The following is a 19,990-nucleotide window of genomic DNA, read 5'->3' as shown; positions in this document are numbered from 1 at the left end:
CCAAAGAACGGAAACGCTATGTTCATTTTTAAAAAGAACCGATGGGGAGATTGATCGCCATCATGAAAATGCATCACCTCTCGTAACAGTTAATTCAATTCCGGTATCAATGTTTAAATAGTTGCTCGGTCATTATCCATTCATTCCTTGAATTATAACGTCGCGTCTAACATTGTCACACAAAAAGGGTAAATTAAATTGAATCACGTTTTAGTCGCGAATTTTAATCATGACCGACGGAATCCGGGATTTTTTATTCATGCCAAACTACGTTTATATAGCTCACGTATTTCTAGATGACAGATGTACATACAGTATGTATGCATTTATGCACAGCTGATTGATAATTCCCTGCTTTCGGGGCTGTAGCTGTTTGTACAAATTTTAACTTCCATAAGTCTCACATCATCAAACTTCAAACTTGTACATTTTTCTAGTTTTTTAAATAGGTACAGTATGTATGTATAGCTGCTTGATAATTTCCTGCTTTCCGGGCTGTAGCTGTTTGTACAAATTTTAACTTCCATAACTCTCAAATTATTAAACTTGAAACTTGTTCATTTTTCTAATTCTTTAAATAGATACAGTATGTATGTATAGCTGCTTGATAATTTCCTGCTTTTGGGGCTGTAGCTGTTCGTATAAATTTAAACCTCCATAACTGTCAAATTATTAAACTTGAAACTTGTTCATTTTTCTAATTCTTCAAATACCAAATTTCAAGATTTAAAAATTCCCTAGATGTTCCATACTCACGGTACTATGCATACAATTACGAATATAATTTATGTAAATATATAATCTCACGAAACGACTAAAAAGAAACTAAGAAAAGAATCCCATGAATATTCCCTAGCGCCCTCCGCACTTGAATCGGTCAATGTTTGCCGAGTATCGGTTAACAGCGCAACTGTCCGCAAAAAGAAGAGCGAAAAGTTGTCCGAACTCTCGTAATGGTAGGATCAACGAGTCGTTGTTTAGCGAGGAGTTAACGGACGCGCGGGGCTCGGTGCAGGACACAAAGAACGAGAGCCGCGGTCCCGTTGCCTTTGTCTTTGTCGGTCGGTGATTTACATGGCACACCGGAGGCTGTTGTCGCAGTGGCTTTTACGGGCGCGGCGCAAACCGCCCCGTTACGCCGTCTCCGCGGGGCGGGCTCCGGGAATTGGGTTTCCCGTTGGCGCGTCATTACTTTGTTTATGAGTCGGGAAACGCGGCGAGACAGCGGAGAAAAAGTGTCCACGGGACGGCAACGGCCAATATTTACCGGTCAAACGATCCCCTGTACATACCGACGGGTTACACGACATTTTTCCCGAGGGACCAGGAATTTCGCGCGGCCGCCTGATCCACTTTGCTGTTGTACGACGACCAATCGCCGCTTTGGCAGATTACCAATGCGTAGCCTCGAATTTTTGTTTCTACGTCTTATGGCACTCTGTACACGAGACGACTCTCTGTAAATCTTACCTATGGTGAGAACACCTCGCTGGAGTGATGACAGAAGTATAGCTACTTGATTTATAGGGATTTTTAAGGAAATGTGATTGGCCGAGTAACTTGGGGATCTTGGAGTTTGGGTACCTCGCGATTTTGGAACTTAGGGATTCGTGGGTGTCGATTAGGGTTTCTAGGGATTTGAAGGTTAGAGACTAGTAGTGCTTTGGGTGACTTATATTTGATGAAATACACCCATCGAGTGCAGCCTTACACATCGACGATCATGCAACGGCGGCAATATAACGAGAGCCTACTGTACTATTGTTGTTTCAGGAGAGCCGACGAAAATTACGTGATACCTGCTTCCGGTGACTTACATTTGATCAAATGCACCTATCGAATGCAGCCTTACACATCGACGATCATGCAATGGCGGCAATATAACGAGAGCCCACTGTACTATTGTTGTATCAGGAGGGCCAACGAAAATTACGCGATACCTGCTTCCGGTGACTTACATTTGATCAAATGCACCTATCGAATGCAGCCTTACACATCGACGATAATGCAATGGCGGCAATATAACGAGAGCCTACTGTACTATTGTTGTTTCACGAGAGCCGATGAAAATTACGTGATACCTGCTGAGTGCTCTCGGAATTCGCCCAGCAGGTGAATGGTAAAGGACTGGATTGCGTGATCAGATGCATTATGAACGAATACTCCTGTTTCTCCTATTACCTCCTTTCCTCGCAGCATAATGCTATGTTAAACAGCCATTTCAAACCTCTCGTTTCTACGTCTCACAAATTATTCAGACATTTATATTTTATCTTCTATCGCAAACTTAATTAGCTGATTGTTTTAAACATTTTCTGATTGGCAGTGACGGATTGATCTGGGACACGTTTCTGGTGACATTTTTATTTGGGAAACGTTTCCATACTGAGATCGGTACGATCAATTAACCGGTAGATTCAACATAATCATTTCACCAGTAAAATCAGTATAAACAACTATATCAAGAATCAATACAATCAATCAACTGATACAACTTAAACTCTTGTATGGATTAGTGTAGTCAACGAGGTAACATGTTCTTAGGGATTTCACTTTTAAATTATGGCGGGAAAAATGACGAAAAGATGGCTAACTAGCAGACATAACCTGCAAATGTTGCTCAAGACTGACTGGTACGAAGAAGAATGACAATTTGACAAAAAGCTAAACGTAGGAGAGAAATTTTGAAGAGGCTGTAAAAATTGGTACAGTCCGACTCAGATACGAAGACAAAGGTAAAAAGAAGAACGGCGATGGGTCCTCTGGTAGCACTTCGCGCGGCTAGTCATTCATACATGTACAAAAGCTCGCCACTCCTCGGATGAAAGATCGGGCGTCAATGGTAAAACGTGCTTCCCCCGACTTGCTAATGGATTCCGCACTCCGATTTCACCTTTTTTTTCTATTCTGTAGCTCACTTAAATCCACGTACTTTTCCCGCCTTTATCCAGGTACTTGCCACTCTCGCGAAAAGTTGTACATAATTGAAGCATTCCTGGTGAGCCCCTCCAGTTTTCGCCATTCGAGTGTACATATTATATTACAGCATCCAGCTAATTTCGAATTGAAATCATTCCTTTTTGACTCGCAGTGAAAATCGTTTTGTTCCACTTAGGGATGTGGAAGGTCTGGGGAATTTTTTGATGTGGGGAATTTAAGGGTAGGGGACATTTGGGGAGTTTAGGGATGTGGGTCATGTGGGGAATTAGGGAATTTGAAAGGTAGGGGACATAGGGATTTAGGGATACAGGGATTTAGGGAGACAGGGATTTAGGAATACAAGGATTTAGAGATACAGGGATTTAGGGATACAGGGATTTAGAGATACAGGGATTTAGGGATACAGGGAGTTAGGGATACAGGGACTTAGGGATACAGGGACTTAGGGGTACAGAGATTTAGGTGTACGAGGATTTACGAATATAAGGATTTAACGATACAGAGATTTAAAGGTATGGACTTAAGGATATAAGAATTCAGGGATACAGGGATTTAGGTGTACAGGAATTTATCTATACAGAGATTTAGAGGTATCAGTTCAGGAATATGATGATACACGAATAGTTTTCAGAGATTTGGGGATTAGCAAACTTTCGCAATTAGCTCATAAATTCCCCAATGTAAAAAGCTCAAAAGCCAAACAATTTAAAAACGAAAAATATCCACGAACCCAAAAATGTCACAACCGATTTCTCGATAAGTAATAGTTGATCCCCAAACGGAGTACAGTGCCGTACCAACCCTACATTCGGGGGGTGTAGAGGGTCGGGGGTGTTCGACCGGCGGGACACAGTGTAATCCAGTCGTTTCGTAATGTTCCAGCACGGAGTTATTAAGCTGGCACGAACGGGCGCGTCCAATACCGGGAGAGCGGTAGAATTTAATTTAAAAAATAGGTTTGTCGGTGGCAGCGTCGCATAGAGTGCACAGTTTTTTATATTTTTAATTTCCCCGACGGAGGATGTCGTTTCTATCTGTCACTGACATATCGCGCGTCCCCTACCATTCTCCTCTAAAACGAACATAAAAAAACGACAGAGCGAGAGAGAGAAAGCGCACATCGGAGCTGTTCTGTCGATGTATGATCTGACCGCTGATATATGACGGTAACGTGAGCAAAAATGCGAGGCCGATTGAATTACATTGAGTTACGTGTCGTTACGCAACGTACCTACGGACAGATAGAGAAGGCCGGGTAAATTTATAGTACGACCTTTTGGTTACGTTTGATTTTGAAAAATCGTCGCCGACCGAAATTACGATCCCACCCACGCTCCGCGCGTTTTGGCACGTGCGCGTCGACCATATTTATTTGTCCCACGTGTTCTCTCAACCAGCGCTATCTACCTTCTACTCCCTCTCCCTCGTTCCGTTCTAAATTCGCGCGCGCCTCTCTTTCTAACCTATATCTCTGTCATCCCGTCGACGCGACGTTCCCGATTTCGGATGCTCCCGTTTTCCGGCAAAATATGCACCGCGAAGAAACGCCGCTTTATAATATCGCGGCTGACACTTATCGTTATGCATTCTTAAGTGATAAATCTCGAAGCGGGTAGAAATGGCCGCGCTCGTCGCGACATGGACCGCTAACGTTCACGGGCAGAACCGTGATCTATGCCCAAACGGGTACTATTCGTTACCGATGTACATGTTATACCCGTAGTGTGAACTATCTATGGCACCACCTAATCGATCGCAACTAATTTACCCATGAACTGTGTGGTACACGCTATTAAATAATGCTAGATATATTAATAGGAATATTTAGGTGCATGTCAGCCATCTTATTTTAGTTTTTCATGAAAGGCAGCTTAACCTAAGCTTAATTGTTCTGATAAAAAGTTTATTAATTCTGAGTTTATAGGTGGAACAATTATAGTTGGGTTATGTTTGAGACATAGCCTAGCCGAACCTGAAAAGTTCTTATAAAAAGTTCACTAGCTCTAAGCTTATAGATGGAGCAGTGATAGCTGGGTTATGTTTAGGAGACACAGAACTTAACCTAACCCGAATTGTTCTTACAAAAAATTCATTAACCTTGAGTTTATAGATGGAGCAGTGATAGTTGGGTTATGTATAAGAGACATAGAACGTAACCTAACCTGAATTGTTCTTACAAAAAATTCATTAACCTTGAGTTTATAGATGGAGCAGTGATAGTTGGGTTATGTATAAGAGACATAGAACTTAACCTAACCTGAATTGTTCTCATAAAAAATTCATTAACCTTGAGTTTATAGATGGAGCAGTGATAGTTGGGTTATGTTTAGGAGACACAGAACTTAACCTAACCTGAATTGTTCTTACAAAAAGTTCATTAACCTTGAGTTCATAAGTGACACGTAGGGTTACATACAAGTGAAATGTAGGGTTATATTTGAGAGCCAGAATTGAACATAACCCTGTATTTACCGACACTCATTGTCCCCGTGGTCAAAAGACGGTGTATTTAGAAAGAAATTCATCTCGCAATTTCAATATTTTAAAACAGTTTTTGCAAATGATACCACCCCATAAAGTAAAGGTTTGCCTTCAGCGACCGAAGAATACTCCCATCTCATTATACAATCATCTTCGTGCTTACCTACGGCCGGGATTTCCTTTGCGCTCTGTTCCCGTGTTGACTTTTTCCCCCGTGTCTTTCTTTTGCCGGGAAAAGGAACGTGTATACACGGGAACTAAAACGGCATTAACACAGGTATATATACCAACGTCTCCTCCTTTCGAACCGTCGTTTTCATTCGAGCCTTAATGAAGCACTTCAATTTGCTGGCTACTTGAAATGGACACAAAGTTTGAACTGTCCGTTTCGAAAATATTTTTTACCTCCGTGTCTTTGAGGTTTGCATATGGAACCGGAAGTTTGATGAACTCATTCTACTAGTTTAAAGTAATTGGTCTCTTCCAAAGTTCCTATGTACACATAGATCCATAAATCCCTAAGTCAATTATAAATCCCAACTGTTGTCAACTGCAGTCCTACTCGAGAGTCCCTATTTTGCATGTAGGTTAGTTCCAGAGCCAAGTCCCACATCTCGGTTCACCTCTACCTTGGCCAAAGCCCGTCATATCGCTTAGAGGCATCGATTAATCCCTGGGTCACGCGAGATCTAGTCGAAAAAGCTTCGGCGTTATACGAGTAACGACTATTATCGAGAGCCAGCCCGAACTTACATATCGCGCTGCCCTCGAAGCAAGGGTGACGGCGGCGAAGGGGTGAGGGGAGCGATATCCCGGCAATTTGAGATAGAGACGCATGTGGCGGCAAGGAAAGGGAAGAGGAAAAAGAAAGACGCGAGGGTTGCTCCTGTGTTCGGGACGTGTGGATGTGCCCGTACACGGGCGTCAGTGTGGACGGCAGCGGGCATGTGTTGGTGCACGGCGGGCGAATAGGTAGGAAAATATCGGGGGAGGGGTTGGCCACGTGGCGCCGCGGCGCGCCGTTACGGCGCCGACAACCCGTACACCCCGTGAGCTCAGTTTCGCTTCAACCCCCAAGCGGCCCAACCGGCTCTCGCCTTCAGATTCGGCCTCGCCGAGAACAGCATCGCTGATGTATCGACCTTGTTCCCTCCTCGACCAACTTTCCTACTGCGATTTTCGACCCACGATCGCGTACCGACTGACTGACACGTCCTACTATTCTGCAGTCCTTATACAAAAAATACACACTGTCGCTATGAATTGCATGATGTTAGATAATTAGTAGGTTGAAAGTAAGAATGACAGGATGAAGCTAGGAATGTGACATCTGAGGTCATGTCAAATGACACAGTCATGGTAGTTCATACTAATCAGCGCTATGCTTTACAGCTACATATGTTGCAACAACGTTTATATCATATGAGTGAGACTTAGGCATTACAGGAGAGTGTATATAAAGCAAGTACTTTATAACGAGCATCACCCTGCAGCGTCATGTAGGATGATAGCACGCTGCATTGTACTGTGCTGTGTGACGGTCGCATCGTTATGACGATTTACTGTAGCCTTAGCCAGAGTATGACGACACGCTGCATTGTGACGTATAGTACAGCAATTGCAGTGCCGCGTATAATATCATTATATTACACCGTGGAGCTACTCATTAGTAGCACCACGCGTAGTATGAGGATGCGTAGGAGCGTCACGAGTAGTATGACGATGCGTTGGAGCGTCACGCGTAGAATGACGACGCGCTGCATCCTTACGCGTAGTATGACGACTCACTGCATCGGAGCGTGTAGTATAGCCACGCGTTGTGGTGCTACGCGTAGTATAATAATGCCTTGTAGTCTCACGCGTGGTATAAGGATGCGTAGGAGCGTCACGCGTGGTATGACGATGCGTCGGAGCGTCACGCGTAGAATGACGACGCGCTGCATCCTTACGCGTAGTATGACGACTCACTGCGTCGGAACGTGTAGTATAGCCACGCGTTGCGGTGCTACGCGTAGTATAATAATGCCTTGTAGTCTCACGCGTGGTATAAGGATGCGTAGGAGCGTCACGCGTGGTATGACGATGCGTCGGAGCGTCACGCGTAGAATGACGACGCGCTGCATCCTCACGCGTAGTATGACGACTCACTGCGTCGGAACGTGTAGTATAGCCACGCGTTGTGATGCTACGCGTAGTATAATAATGCCTTGTAGTCTCCCGCGTAGTATAAGGATGCATCGAAGCGTCACACGTAGCCTAACGATGCGTTGGAGCGTCACGCGTAAAATGACGACACGCTCCACCGTCACGCGTGGTATAACGACGCGCTGCACTGTCACGCGTAGTCTGACAACACACTGTCTCATGTCAACGCGTACTAAGCATAATACGACGGCACGCTGCATCATCACATTATGACGATCCGCTGCAGCCATACTGTACCATCACCCATACTTCTCCATCACAGTATAATCTTCCACAATCCATAACCAAAAGGTTAAAAGTATACTGATCAAATGCGTTATTAATAAAAACCACTCGAAGCGTAAAAACAGCCCTTCCTTATTTACCCTGCAATTGGTCCAGAAGTAAGTTTCTCAGGGAAAAACTCGAATCGCGGAAGTTCCATCGCCAATAGGATACCCTGAACGTCACACACTCCCACCTCGCCAATATTCAATCAATAATAGTTTGTGAAGAGCCACACTACTCTATTTCATGGGGTAGAACTGGTTGAATGGCCTTCATCGAATGATTCTGTACGCTGCTACGGAGAAAGGGGTTGACGGAAGAAGAAAGAATTATAGCGCGGAGAGTAGTGCTTTCGATTTCATCGCGGTGAGTAATGTCTCGAGAAACGGGAGTGCGCAAACTTGAATCAGCGCTCGTATGTGTTTGTTCACGTTTTATTTCTTCGCTCTTTTTTATCCTACCAATTACAAACTTTAATCAAGTTATCTGATTTGCAGGGTACAGTAAACTCTCCTTATATTGCCGCAGATTAATATTATTATCATTAGGTTTTGTCTAACAATATTATTCTAGGTTCTGGAGTTACATAACATGGAGTTATTTCTAGGTCTTCTTCAAATTTTCCTTAGACTTCTGTTAGGTACTTTATAGATTCTTTCTAGGCTGTTCACCCTCTCCAGGCTTCCCATAGGTTCTCCATTAGTTGCTAGGTTGAATAGTAGATCCTTTGTACACTTCCAGAGGTAGCTATAGTCCACTTCAGAGTTACGTAAAGTACCTCTGAAGTAGCCTGTGACCACGTTGAAGCAGCCTGTGGCTACCTCTGAAGCAGTCTATGGCTACCTATGAAGCAACCCATGACTATCTATGAAGCAGCCTTTGGCTACCTCTGAAGCAGTTCATGTCTACCTTTGAAGCAGTCCATGGCTACCTATGAAGCAGGCTATGACTACCTATGAAGCAGTCTATGGCTACCTATGAAGCAACCCATGACTATCTATGAAGCAGCCTTTGGCTACCTATGGAGCAGGCTATGACTACCTATGAAGCAGTCTATGGCTACCTATGAAGCAACCCATTACTACCTATGAAGCAGTCCATGACTACCTATGTAGTAGCCTACGACTACCTGTGAAGCAGTCTATGGCTACCTATAAAGCAGCCTATGACCAAGAAAGCAATCCATACTTTTGAAGTACCCCATAACTATCTTGCTATAAATATGGATGATATACGGGAGTAAAGGGTGGCTCCCTTCCTGAAGCTATCTATCGCAAATATATCGAGGTCCTGCTATATCTGGTGGATGGAGTATCAGGAAATAGTTTCGGGTTAGCAGAAAAGGAAGACAGGGTTCGAAGAGTCGGGACGGGTTTGGCGTCGGGTCGGGCAGGTCGTGGAGTGGCCATCGACGCGTAGGTCGGCCCACGGAGCCACCGAGTTTTCGTGGTCCGCCATCTTTCTGGTTACGTCAGCATGTTTCAGTTACCGGATCTGAAAGTTTTCGCCCGGCGACAAGATATTTCAAGTGGTCGCTCGGTCGCTCAGTCGCGATCGTCCCGCGCTGAAATATTGGACGGCTCTTTCTTACAGCCGCATATTCTTCTACCACCTCCGCCCTTCTGCCCCTCCTTCATCGGCAGCCTCTCTAGCGGTGGCTGAAATAGCGACGGAGCCACCCCCGACTCCCAACACCACCCATCGTCTTCGTCATCCACCGTCTCGCGCGACCTTCTTTTTCTCCCGATTTCTTCTGCTTCTTCTTCCTCCTCCTTCTTTCGTTCCTCATCCTCGCGATCTCCCCCGGTTCAGGCGCCTCGCGGTAAGAACTTCGGAACTTATGAGTCGCGTATTAAGCGCATCGAACCGGCCCGCCGTTAACTACCCATGAATGAGTTACACCCGGCTGACGCTAATTCTCAAATTGTCCAAAAAGCACGTTAAAGTGTCGATTAATCTGCGCGACCGACATCCTTGCGGGGTGGGAAAAGAGCTTCCGTAGCCGTGGAAGATTGGACAGTAGCAAGAGGAATCTGCTGCTTCCGTAGAAAACACTGTGTAACGGAGACGCTGGCCAGAAAATGGTGCTTATGGAGATTTACATTTGATTCCGTAGATCTTGTACCCGTTTAGGTCCAGCTAATTTATTTACCTGAGGATGAAGGTAATATTTGGTCCCGCTAGGGATGACATTTAAAGAAATTCGAAAGACGTCCATATTAACATCCCCAGTTATGACTCTACGTATCCTATCTACGACTCTGTCAAATGAAGTATATACTCGTGATATTCATAACCACAAGCCCATATTAATAATAAAAAGTGTGTAGTAAAAACAGGCAATTGTTGCACGAGAAGATATCGGACCGACTTCGACCAAATAGAAGACAACCGAATGGGGTGTCGTTCGATACTCGAGATCGTTCTGTTAGCAAGAAGGGGCGAATCAGATTCGGGCAAGAAGGAAGCCAAGGGGTGCGCAGGACGTTGAACGCCGGGCGGAACAAAGTAGTTGGCGCCGATTAAACAAATCGCATTATAAGTTAGCCTCTGCTGGCTGCGCCGAACTTACCAACTCGCTTTATATTAAGACGAACCGCCCTCCGCGTTTCTTACCCGCTCCGGCTGATCCAGGACCGGTTATAAACTTCAGAAATGGCTTCCCGAGGATTCGCTCCGGCCCCGGTGATGGCTCGCGGGGAGAGAACACGCTTGCGAACGGGCGAAGTATAATTATTTAATTGAATTTATCACCAAGACGCTCGTAGATTTGTCAACGCTGACAGTTTTAGTCCTGCGACGCGACGCCATTCCTCACTCGTTGATTCGTGGGCCCTATTTTTCCGATATTTCATCTTTTATTTTGTTAGCGTATAATGAGGTTGTACAGACTTCATCGGCATTTCATTCGGTTTTGCAGTTTGATCTTTTCTATGGTAGGTACTTAGATCTCCATAGACCATGGGTATGTCCACATGTCGTCAAGTTTATATGTAAGGAAATCCCTGAGTCTAAATATTCCTATGTTATCAAAGTTCTAGGAGATGTCGAAAGTTCTCAAACCACACATCTTGCAAATGGCCTAAGTGTTCCAAATCTCCCAAATCTCCCAAATGTCCAAAATGTCCCAAATGTCTAAACCTTCCAAATGTCCAAATCTCCCAAATCTTCCAAATGTTCCAAGAGTCCAAATTCCCAAATCTCCTAAATCCCAAATCTCCCAAATCCCAAATCTCCCAAATCCCAAATCTCCCAAATCCCAAATCTCCCAAATCCCAAATCTCCCAAATCCCAAATCTCCCAAATCCCAAATCTCCCAAATCCCAAATCTCCCAAATCCCAAATCTCCCAAATCCCAAATCTCCCAAATCCCAAATCTCCCAAATCCCAAATCTCCCAAATCCCAGATCTCCCAAATCCCAAATCTCCCAAATCCCAAACCTCCCAAATCCCAAATCTCCCAAACCCCAAATCTCCCAAATCCCAAATCTCCCAAATCCCAAATCTCCCAAACCCCAAATCTCCCAAATCCCAAATCTCCCAAATCCCGAATCTAAAATCCCATGTCCCAGTATTCTAAAATATTCAAATGGCCATAAATTCCAAAAAAATCACCGACTACTTCCTCTTGCACGATCGTGAATTCTGAAAATGACACCCGTGACACTGATGCTTCTATATCTGAGCACTCTTTATCGGTAGAAGAAACATTTATCAAATGTATGTCCTAAAATTGAGAAAATTATGTAATCTGATAGAGTGACGTGTCACTCAACGTAAAATTAACAGCTTCCTTTCGAATCTTACGATCGAAATTGACAAAATATTCAGATATCATTCGATATGTACACATGGGTATTTCCGACGTGTCTGGATCTGGATAAAAAAGTAATTTGATTATATGCACGGAAATGAAGTGTTCTGAACGATTGAATGTGGAAATGACGTATGTAGCACAGCGACTAATTTTGAAATTTAAGAATAGACATCCTTCTTTATTCTAATGGGAGTGAGTAAAATAATATAACTTATTAAATGTACCGTGAATTGAGAACCACTGTAAACTCTAAACTCCGACGTACCTCGAGGGTGTTAAAAAGCAATGCAGACGATCAGTATACTTTTAAAAACTATGATGAACATAAAAGAAGACTTCAATATAATTATACTTGAGGTAAGTAGTTTACGTTTATAAAGATGATTCGATAGCGGAACGATGCTCGTGTCTCGGATTTCTATGAGCAATATTAAATTTCAGAAACGAACAGGACAAGTCGAATCGGCGCGAATAGAGGAGGAAAGTAAATACAGAAGAGGAAAATGATATAACCGGAAAATGTGCCAGGCTGAGACACGAATAAACGAATGGATCGTTGTTGCCATGACAGTCTTTTCAGGCGAGGGAAAGCGAATACATCGGTGCCGCTGCGGCTATTGATTCCAAAGATTCTTCGCCCTCTCATTTCCGACAATTACGCAACGATCTTCCTAACCTCAAATTGCGCGATGCGAGAAACGTTCACCGGTAGTCGCGACATTTCCTCTTTTCTATAGGGTGTCCAAAAAATATCTGCAACCCGAAAACCACTTCCGCAAAAACGAATCCCTTACAATTTTGCGATCTCTCGAGAAGAAATAGAAAATTGCGATATCAACTTCTGGGGTGTCGGTCAGCTGACAGCCGAGGTGGCCAATGTCGTATCGTCCTATTCGGATGTTCGGACAGAGAGGTCCCGGAAGGACAAGGATGCTCGTGCACCTAGTCCTTTAAAAACGCAAAGTGGTCGTTGACCTCGGGACCGAACACTCGTCTCGGGTTCACCCGGGACAACTCGCGTAGGTATTTTCGTTTGCGGACTTCGAAAAGGGCCGAGGTCAACGGCCGCTTTGCGCTTTTAAAGGACCAGCCACGCATCCTTGTCTTTTCGAGGACCTCTGTCCGAACGCCGGGCCAGGATACATGGGCCACCTGTCAGCTGTTCGAAACGACCGGAAGTTGATGTTGCGATCAATTGCTTTTCGCGGATTGCAAAATTTGGACGGAGTTATCGATTCACTTTTGCGAATCTGTGGTTTTGGGTTGTATGTATTTTTGGGACACTGTGTATGATGCGTTGGAAGCAAATTCTTCAGGTGTTATGATTGAAGATGATAAACTTGAGGATGCTATTCATCGACGTAGCGATGAGGAACTGACTGGGGATGTTACTATTTTTGCACTCTAATTAATATGTAATTTATATAATAATATTCTTTACATTTAAAAACTTGTTACTTTTATTTATCATATTACTATGACCCAAAAAGATACATAAGAATGTTGAAAGCGTCCATCAGAGAACTTACATCAAATTCGAATGCTAGGGATATTAAAAAGTTAATAGAGCAGTCGTAACGAAGATAACGCGAAAGTCCCACTTGACGAGCTAGTGACTACGCTTTAAGGACCTATGAGCTTGAATACCGTTTGAAAAGCTTTAAAAGTGAGTGAGTGGGTAAACAAACGCCGGGGTTGTTTACCCTTCTGAGAACGTGGACGAGCACAGGTTGCCCGATGTCGGGGCATTCGTTGATACTTTCCTCTGCCATGACCTATCTTATTTCATTCTCCTCGATCCCTTCAGAATCTCAATGTCGTACTTTCCCTTTTCTCTCTTCCACCGAGGTTATCTCCAATTTTTAAATTATCACTTTCTATGCTCGCTTCAAAATTTACACTTCCCTAACTTTATTTAGCTTTCGTACTAAATTTTCACTTTTGTCATTTTCTGCGTTTGCAAATTTTCATATTTCTAACCTCACTTCCTACATTTTCACATTCTTTTGACGTTGCTTCTCTAACTTTCTATGATTCTATATCACCCTTCTAAGTTTTCGCTTCCCAAATTTTCACGTTTCCAAGTTTTCTGTCCTCAAATGTCTACATTTCTAACTTTACACATTCTACTTTCTAAATTTACACGTTCTCCACATATCTAAATTCTTGTGAGAGTTCATTGTTCTTACTATTGGGTTATGAAGGTTAATAATACGAAGATGGACGTACAACCATTTTGGATTGAAGCTAACCTTAATATGTTACTACGTATTTTTAGAAACTAACAGACATAATAACTTCTTACATAAATTTTAATATGTATTAAACGAATATGTATTAAACGAAACTCTCAGATATTATATTTAAAATAAAAATCTATCAAAGAACAATGTCTGTGAGATTAATTGTGTTTAATATGTATCAAGTTGTGAGGCGATAATCTATAGTGTTGCTCGAATCGGTCGGTAGAGTGCGCACCTTATTTGCTCTGTCGCGATCTTTTAGGTTAGTTAAAGTAATGTTTCATTGTAATCATTTTTAAATATAAATAAATGACTGTATTTCTTTCGGATGATATTCTCACATTGTCTGCTTAATAGTTATATTATTCTAGCTATGTATGCTTACATATTCATTACTACGCCTTCATCAAAGTTTTCCATATTGAATTTAACGTACATGTGCTACAAAGTTATTAAATAAAATGTAACAATATGATTAAGTCTAACAGTATATTATTACTTCTTTTTAATTTAACGTGCAATACAATATGGATACTCATCAAAGTTTTCCATATTGAATTTAATGTACATGTGCTATATTACATGCAAAGTTATTAAATAAAATGTAACAATATGATTAAGTCTAACAGTATATTATTACTTCCTTTTAATTTGACGTGCAATACAATACAATATGGATACTCAAATTTAAATATGTGACAGTACAAACTTATGTATATCTTCATGAGTGAAAGGAGTGTTCCAATAAATTTCCAAGAAAATAATCATAATCTAAAGTAATGAAAAATGTCGAAACCAAATTTGGTATCAATAATAGACGTCGATGAAGCACGCGTTGAGAGTTCGGGGTTACAACATTATCACCGATTGGTTCGCCCACGCGATGGCCGCGTGTATCTCGCAATAACATCGTCGACGAGAACGTGGCAAGACGTGGCGTCGTTAAGGGAACAAGAGGAAGCGTCGCTTAGGTGGCTACCAAGCCGATGTAATTATTTCAAGGCCACTGAATACGCGATCGAGCAAACCCTCGCGTTGGATCATGCTGCTCCAGTGATCCTGAGGCGTCGCTAATCTCCGATCCTTTCTAGGAAGACGCACACAGCGTAGCCACGCGTTACTCGCCGCGCGTCGATAATCGTTCATGCAAGCGTCGATTGCGACAAGGGTGCATCGCAGAAAGGCGTAATCCTGATTCAACCCCTCGGGATAGCCGAGAGGAGACGAGTCGTTGCGGAGGAAGTGCGGTTTCACGCGCCTAGTTTCAACGAATTAACGACGGAAGATCGTTCGCGTGTCACCTGATTATGCTTCGATTAGCTAATTACCTTTTGGTCATTGAAAAATTATCTTTTACGATATTAAATACCGTTATACTAATGTTTAGGTATCTCGATATTTAATTATTGTAACACTAGCTTATGATCTGGTGAGGCACTCCTAGTCTTTTGTTAGGTAAGACAGGAAAATTAATTTCTTCAGATTTTAAAAATAAAGTTACACTTATTACAATCTGAGAATTTTCGAATTTTCAAAGCTGTCCCAATATCCCTATCGCTGTCCCGAGTTGCAGCCGTACTAACCGAGGTATAAATAGAAACAGCCAGAATTACGCCGCGTCCGACCAAAAGCGGGGTATAAAAGTATATAAGCTGACGTTATGATGAGGTATCGTCGAATGAATGGAAACGCAACAAGCTACATGCTGAATGTGCCAAATTGAGAGGGGTTATTTGGTTGATGCGACTGTCGTGCTGCTACCTCGTCACGGTCCCCCGTCTCTTTCCGCGCACGTACACGCGTACGTGCGTGTGCCTCTTCTTTTTTTTCGACGTCGTAATTTTGCCGTTGACGATCGGCCTGCACCCGTGGATTGGCACGCATCAATGACAGAAACCATGGACCGGGCGCCATCCTTCACCCGAACGGACGAAATTGTCCGCAGAACAGTCATTCCGCTGGAAAATCTCACGTTCGATACTTTGACGCGATGTAGCAACAAAGGTTAATGGATCATCCATTCCCGTCGCTCGATGGCTTGAATTTACTGCGCCGATACTGTTTTTGCATTTTTTACGGTTTTTAGTTTCTACGGCCCTTAGGGAACGTTCGGACAAGAATTAACTTTTTTTATGAGACCAGATTCGAGATACGCAGTGATGCTTTGGCTGACAAAATGGCGGCGCGCGTGGAGCGTTGCCGTGGCAACGCAATAACAATATGGCGTTACCATGGCAACGCAGTAAATAGATACATAATGCTTATACCATCGAATACATAAAATATGAAGATACTTCTAATTACGATATCTGAGATATTCGAATGATCTTGAATATAATGCACAGTTAATAACTTGCAGTAATTGTGCGCAATAATTGCTATATGTTGCCGAAGTATGATACTAAATAAACAGAGTTGTTAATCGGAATGCCTGTAACTGATTGTGAATTTAAAAATAGGTCAGTCGTGTAATTATCTTTTAACGACACAGCGAGAGAGAGATTTTGCCCTTTAATTACGATCCTCTGGGAATTCAGCCAACCATATAACAACTTGTAATTTCTTGATTATAAGTCGAGCAGCGTTTAACGCGTTCAAGACGATATCCTGAAGGAAATACTATTTTACAGCGATCGTAAAATGCTGCATCGAATGAATTTATAGTGGAATCACTATGAGATAGTTCTGCATTGCAAATTGTTCGTTCATATTTTTTTTAGTACTTTGGGAACTGTTATTTTATTATTTACCGACGGTGGGTAAGTTTGGTTTAATTTTAATTTTTTAATTTTTAGTTCTTACGTTCCCAAATCTCAATTTTTCAAATTATCCCTACATTTTCAGTTGTTATATTTTACTCTCACTTATTCAAATTTCGAAACCTTTTGAATTACTTCAACCTCTCGTTATATAGCCGTATAGCGAAATACCTTTGCTACATATTTCCATTTCTACCTCATCGCATTTCACCACCATACCACACAAAGTTAGAACTTTCCCTACCTTTCCACGCTTCTAAAACAATCTTAATGGCCAAAGCAATATACCCCTAACTATATCACCGCTTTCAACGATTTGCAACTTCTCAGAAACAATTCTCATCTGCGTCAACGTAAGAGTACACGAATTGTAATGAACCCAATATTCCACTAGCCCGATCTCCATATAAAGTATGAACTGAAAAGCTTGGTACTGTCCCAACGTCGAACGCACGATTGCGTGTGTGTGCGTGCGTGTGTGTGAAGATACAAAACTCGAGAGGATCGAAAACAGCGAGGCGAAACGGGTTGCTCGTCGACAACCGGTATTGTATACACTTATTTAGCGTGTAAACACTCAGGGAGTTTGCCAGAGGAGCAACAAGTGCCCACCGGTGTATCCGGCAGCTCGGTGTACAACGCACGGACACAGGTCCAACCCCCACACACACCTGCCCACCAAGGTAGATCTACAGGGTGTTGAAAACGTAATTCGCAGTTAAATCATTTTTATCATTATTGCGTTACATTTTGTTATATTGCATTATGTTGGATGATGAACCTCGACAGAAAAGATTCCTTCACGATATATTGCATTATATTGGATGTTCAATATAACCTCGACAGAAAAGATTCCTTCACGATATATTGCATTATATTTAATGTTCAATGGAACCTCGATAGAAAAGATTCCTTCACGATATATTGCATTATATTGGATGTTCAATGGAACCTCGATAGAAAAGATTCCTTCACGATATATTGCATTATATTGAATGTTCAATGGAACCTCGACAGAAAAGATTCCTTCGTGATATATTGCATTATATTGAATGTTGAATAGAACCTCGATAGAAAAGTTTCCTTCACGATATATTGCATTATATTGGATGTTGAATAGAACCTCGACAGAAAACATTCTTTCACGATATATTGCATTATATTGAATGTTCAATAGAACCTCGACAGAAAAGTTTCCTTCACGATATATTGCATTATACTGGATGTTCAAGCTCAACATATGCATTATATTGAATGAGTACCTCGACAGAGAAGGTGAAAGTATTTCATGCCATATAGCAAGTGGGAACATATTTTCGTGAAATCACAATGTGGCGATATTTACGAAGTGTCTATATATGATTTCTCATATATTGCAATTTTCATATATGTTATTCCTCCGACGGCAATATATCGAGAGTCTACTGTAACCTCCTCTTAATAACGCGTATTTCCGAAGAGTGCCGATAAAGATATTCATAGACATTGCAGAAATTTATTCAGAAATAACTTAATAAGCGATCGTGATAGAATTGCCATCAAAAGAGTTCGAAAGGAAATAGCAGTCGGATATTTCTAACAGACTAGGTGGAATGATGTTTAAAATAGAAATTCGTGACGAAGCCGATATTGGTAATCCTATAACGGGCATTTGATATTTCGCTCCGCAGGATCGGAGACCGTTTCGAAAAGACACGGATCCTGTAGTACGCTGCGTTCAAAGTAGCTGCAAATAACCTTCGTAATCAGTGTAGAAATTAAGTCAATTAGTGTGAAGATAAGGCAGGCGGTCTGAGGATCCGATAGGGGCAATGGGGTAATTTAAACTTCGCTCAAACGAATTTCATTCCGGTTCTCCTGGTCCGCGGGATAAAAAAAAAGAAGGAAACTGTACCCGCTTATAGACAGACCGAGCAATTTCAGTTTTAAATGGAGAGACGCAATAACTCAAGCAGCTTTTACTTAAGCACGAAATTGCCGTAATCGTAAATATTCCGAAAGTTCCGGCTCGTCAAAAGAAAACGCGAACGGTTGCAACGGGAACTTTATACTGACCCACCCTTGTCGTAAACATTTAAACGATGTTCGTTCGGAAATTTATCAAGCTTCGTGATTCTCGAAATTTCCTTTTCATTGCCATCAAGATTTCATCGAGAAATTTTTATTTACTTCACGTTCTCACAATTTTTATTTAAATTTAAATTTTACATTTTCATTTTTATTTAAATTTGCAATGTTGTAGGTGACTAGTATGTAAATTTCATTCTACAAGTCGTACATGTGTCACTAGTGGAGAAGAGAATGCAGAGGTGGCCATATAACGGGAATCTCCGGTATTTGAAAAGAGGATAATTACTTGTACGATGTACACATACTTATTTCAAAAATTACTACAATCCAGATTTTGTACGAAGAGTTAAAGAAAGGTAATAGATAAACAAGTCATAATAACCGCTCGATAAGTGTCCGCGGTATAAACGTCAAAAGCCCCGGAGGCAGGCGTTTATCTCGCGACCGTGACAGAGCGACGTCTAACGTCTCAAGCTGTCTGAACCTCGTCGTCATAGTCATCACCGTAATCGAATAACGGAAGAAGAAGAGGCGTTACTCCGTTAGCCGGTATCGTGATTTAGTTCTGTCCTGTTACGGATCAGCGTGTTTTGAATAATACAATCGTCCGTAATCGGGGAAATCTTGTTTCTCCCGGGTCGGACGACTGGCCAGGGGAAATTAGACGGGAAATTATGTAAATTATTCGTTTCCGATGGGCGGCGGGTCGCGAGTGCCGGCTGCAAGAGAACCACTTAATAAAGAGCCGGTGACAGCGTGACAGTAAAGTAACTTCGTTCGCTGGAATTTAAAATTAGATTCATAAAAATTATTCTAATAGATTCCCTGCGCCGGCGGAGTCACCGCTCGGGGGGCAGGGCGGGGGGCAGGGGGCAGTGGGGGGCAAATGAGGCAAATTCGATTTGACACGCGGTCGTTCCCGCATTCTTCTTCCGTTCTTTGCCCGACGTCCCCTTGCCCCCCCTTCGTGCTTAGTTCGCTTCTCGTCCTCGTTCACGTTCTTGTCTCTTGGTTAGCGTCCCGGAGACGCGACGCGCAGGAGAAAAGGACGCGAAAGGCTGGGGGACCACGGCGAGTTATGCAAATGCGACAATAACCGAACGTCAATCAGGGAAAAAGTTAAGTTCCAGAGATACGGCTGGGTTGCTGGAGCACCAGACAGAGGACGCAAAACCCACTTCCTTTCGGCGGAAGTTCAAGAAGCCAAT

The 19,990-nt window shown here is 42.5% G+C and overlaps 1 protein-coding gene across 2 annotated transcripts in view; it reads right to left on the bottom strand.

Annotated features, from left to right (window-relative positions):
- Positions 1-19,990, bottom strand: part of foxo (forkhead box, sub-group O) — a 157,651-nt gene that overhangs the window by 8,545 nt on the left and 129,116 nt on the right. The window lies entirely within an intron of this gene.

The sequence above is a fragment of the Megachile rotundata genome, chromosome 16, assembly GCF_050947335.1.
Source record: "Megachile rotundata isolate GNS110a chromosome 16, iyMegRotu1, whole genome shotgun sequence".
Classification (NCBI taxonomy): domain Eukaryota; kingdom Metazoa; phylum Arthropoda; class Insecta; order Hymenoptera; family Megachilidae; genus Megachile; species Megachile rotundata.
This window is presented reverse-complemented; position numbering and strand designations above follow the sequence as displayed.